Source organism: Rhipicephalus sanguineus, unplaced genomic scaffold (assembly GCF_013339695.2).
Source record: "Rhipicephalus sanguineus isolate Rsan-2018 unplaced genomic scaffold, BIME_Rsan_1.4 Seq918, whole genome shotgun sequence".
Classification (NCBI taxonomy): domain Eukaryota; kingdom Metazoa; phylum Arthropoda; class Arachnida; order Ixodida; family Ixodidae; genus Rhipicephalus; species Rhipicephalus sanguineus.
Window position 1 is genome coordinate 149,715 of NW_023616286.1, and position 3,939 is coordinate 153,653.

The 3,939-nt window shown below is 43.3% G+C and overlaps 1 long non-coding RNA gene across 1 annotated transcript; it reads left to right on the forward strand.

Moving 5' to 3' along the window:
• Nucleotides 1-2,380: 2,380 nt before the first annotated feature.
• On the forward strand, nt 2,381-2,892 carry LOC119378664 (uncharacterized). Its single transcript, XR_005181046.2, has 2 exons — nt 2,381-2,552; nt 2,852-2,892. It is a non-coding gene; the product is annotated as an uncharacterized LOC119378664 (long non-coding RNA).
• Nucleotides 2,893-3,939: the final 1,047 nt, after the last annotated feature.

Below are 3,939 nucleotides of genomic sequence, written 5' to 3' on the forward strand. Positions count from 1 at the left end.
CTAGGACTAATAGAGAGCAAGATACCTTAGAAGTAAGCAGCGCGAAAAGCAAGACAACGCACACAGGAGGAATGACAAGAAGCGCTGATCAAGATACGTTGAACAAGATACGTTGAGCTTTGGATCAAATGAACCTGCTGCAGAATAAATTTGTGTTCATTTAACTTCATTTGGCAGTGTACTGTTGTATATATCAGTTTGCTGAAGGCACTACACTGTTCAACGAGTCGTTCGAAGGGCTCCTTCCTGCGAGCCATGCCAAAAGTATAATTTTTCTTCACTCCAAATGAACATACATAAAACAAATTTGCACTATTTTTGGCGTAAGATTTTATTAATGTAAGAACGTAGCATGAATGACTTTACAATAAACAGATATTTATTACAATTGAATTATAATTACTAAACACACATAAATTAATGCATTATGACATTATTTTTGTTGCAATAGAATATCGAGTGCCTTGAAATGATGTATCAGTTTGACGCATTTACAGACAGTTTTTCATTGGTGGCGTCTGAAAGGTTTAGAGAACATGGAAATATTTCACCCTGTTTCTGTACAACACAACAATACGAATAGAACCAATGCAGTGATAAAGTTGGCTAATGAACAAAAGTTATTTGCAGTCAAAATGTTATGAACAGCACATATTTAAGACTTGGCAACTACTGAAGCTTGCAATTATGCACTACCAAGAACAAAAATCCACAGAAGTTCACATGCCCTTTGGTTTAAACACTGTGCTTCACAGAAGGAGGGAGCTTGCATTATGATAGTTCAGTAGGAAAGTTTTTGAAGTGCTTTATAAAGAATAGAACTGCACGCTGAAAAGAAGTTAGTTGGACGGCTTGATGGGAAAAAACATTTTAACTTGTTTCATTCGTTCTGAGCATCTTACTTCACCATGGAAGGTGTGAAAAATATGATAAAAAAGTAAGCGAAAACGGCATCTCAATGACAGACAGTGACACAAGAAATCAGATTCTATTGAGACATTTTTTGCCCATCTTTGAGTGCCTGTTCCTCATGAAAGTGAGGTCGGCTGCAGCCATTAGCGAGACATAGCTTCAGGTATGCTTTTTCCCATTTCTCTTTACTAATGCAGCTATTGATATCATATATCCTTAGAAAAAAAATTCGGCAGATTCCACGTACCGCGGGAGTCGATGTTATGCGAAGCAGGCGGCGGGTAGGTGACTGTGGCGTAACTTTTTTTACTGAGCGACACATTACAAATGATGCTAAGGATATGTTTAAATTTTATACGCACACATATATTGTTGAAGAGCCGCATATGTGTCCCCAGAACGCACGCACGTTTCACGAACTCGTGTTCATGTGTGGAAGAAGTTCTTGACAGTTCTTGAACAAGGGCATCGTCACCGTGATCAGTGAGCACCAGCAGCTGGTCATGACTTGTTATAGGATCCGGTCGTGATCGTGGTGACGAGGGGTCCATGTGTAGTGAAGTATGTGGTATAGTAGAGCTGTTGGAATTCTAGGATGCCTCGGTTTCTACACCTACACCCGTTAATTACGTCACATTTTAGCAAAAAAAGCGACACACGGCTTGCCTGCTTAGTGTGAACAAGGAACCCGTATGGGTCCCGAAACGTCTCTGTGTTTTTCACCTTGACTTGGTCAGTGACCGCATCTACATCCTCATGCCTCGGTCATTTCGTCGACAAATCGGCTGTCGACGAGCCGGCGACAAGTAGAAACCTGAAGCCACCCTTCGCGTTGGTGAGGTATAGGCCATCGAGGCTGGTAGGCCTGGGTAGTGCTACGTGGACCAACATCAGTGGATGGTGTTTGTCGTATTCGTAGACTACCTGGGCGTATGTGGCCTACGTAGCCTAGTCTACAAAGCGGCTGTCAATCAATCGGGCATCATCCTCGGTCAGCATGAGGCCATCGCCCAGCCTCGTAAGAAATGAAGTGGACACTGCGTCGTTCTTGCGGACTAAGTGCAATTTACGGTGCGGTGATGTGTTATCATATGTAACGTTCGTTAGTGTATTCCTCCGGAGTCGAGCAATGCTTCAATATAGCTTGCTGAATCATGAATAAAAAACGTAATGTTTATTAGACTGCAATAAAAGCGGAGCCAACACTGGAACTACAGACGTTAATCTGATATGATGCCTGTATCGTAGGAGTACACATCGTAGGAGTATCAAGTAGTGTTTATTGCTTTCTTGTAAAATTAGATAGCAAGCACCACAACCACAATTGACGTTGCACCGATATTACGCCTGCGTAGGCTGTTTTTCCAAACCAGTTTATAGACCTGGCATGGCTCAGTGGTAGAATACCCGATTGCCACGCAGAATGTTGGGTTCGATTCCTGCAGGGATCCTAAATCAGAAGCGAAGAAGCCATCCTTCCCTTTGTCCCGACTCCGACGCATGCGCCAACATCGGTGACGTCAGCGGCCTCGGACCTTCCAAAGGCTATAAGAAGCTGCGTACCTCCGTCGAACTTCAGTGGGCCAGGCAGCGGCACTCCGGGCGAAATGCTCACCAAACCATTCGTCTTTGTGGTGCAGGTTGTGGCTGCCGTTTTCGGAACGGAAGCTGCTGAATATGCCTCCGTTTTGACAGACCCGTCACATGACTGGAAGGATCATCACGGCATCGAGATTCGACTGCGTGATCACCGTTGTCTTATCGAAGAAGCCATCCTTCCCTTTGTCCCGACTCCGACGCATGCGCCAACATCGGTGACGTCAGCGGCCTCGGACCTTCCAAAGGCTATAAGAAGCTGCGTACCTCCGTCGAACTTCAGTGGGCCAGGCAGCGGCACTCCGGGCGAAATGCTCACCAAACCATTCGTCTTGTGGTGCAGGTTAGTTCCTACTTGCCTGCGCCATGTTACCGCAGTGATAACCGCTTTTTAGTGTTGCTGCCACGCCCACTTGGTAGCTTTTTCTCATGTATTTGTATTTTTGGTGTGGATTTGTTAGTTTGCGGGGATATTGAGGCAAACCCTGGCCCTTCGGATAAAGAAATACTGCAGCAGCTTCTTTCAGGACAAAAAAACATGACTGATATGATGAACACTGTCTTATCAAAACAAGAAAAAATTGAAAAAGCTTGACTGAAAGGATGAGTTCTGTCGAAATGCAGACAAAGCCTTTGATTGAACTGAAAACAGATGTAAACGATTTAAAGCAAAGAGCAACACAACTTGAGAAAGATTTGGAATTTGCGGTCAAGAAAATTGACGAGTTAGAAAACAGAAGTCGACGAAATAACTTGATTGTTTTGGCCTGAGGGAAGAAGCTAATGAAACGACTGCTGATCTTACTGAAATAATAAAAAAGCACTTATTTGAAGAAAAGCTGGGAGTGAATTTCAGTGGCATGGAAAGATGTCACAGATTGGGAAAAAAGAATGGCAAAGAACGACCAGTAATTATAAAAATACTCGATTACCGGGACAAGGTAGCTATTCTACAGAGGTGTTCCAAGCTGAAGGGCACCGAGCTGTCGATAAGTGAAGACTTTTCCGCTCGTGTTCGTGATATCCGAAAAAAATTGTGGCAAAGTTCGTCGCGTGAGCGCACAAATGGATCTAAAGTGAAGTTAGTTTATGACAAAATAAGCATTGATGGAAAGATTTTTTGTTGGGATGATGATAAGAATAAGAGATATAAGTTATCTAACCAAATTAAGGCTCGGGGAAACTAGATGAACGATGTTTAGTGATGCTAAATGTGAATTGCCGCAGTATTGTTAATAAGGCTGAGAAATTGGAAGGCATGCTTTTAGCGCATGACCCAGATATTGTGTTGCTAACTGAGACATGGCTACGAGATGATGTTTTGATAGTGAGTTTGTACCGAAAAATTACAGAGTGTACCGTAAGGATCGAGATGGGAGGGCAGGGGGCGTTGCTGTCTTTTTAGGAATACAACACGTGTTGTAAAAATGC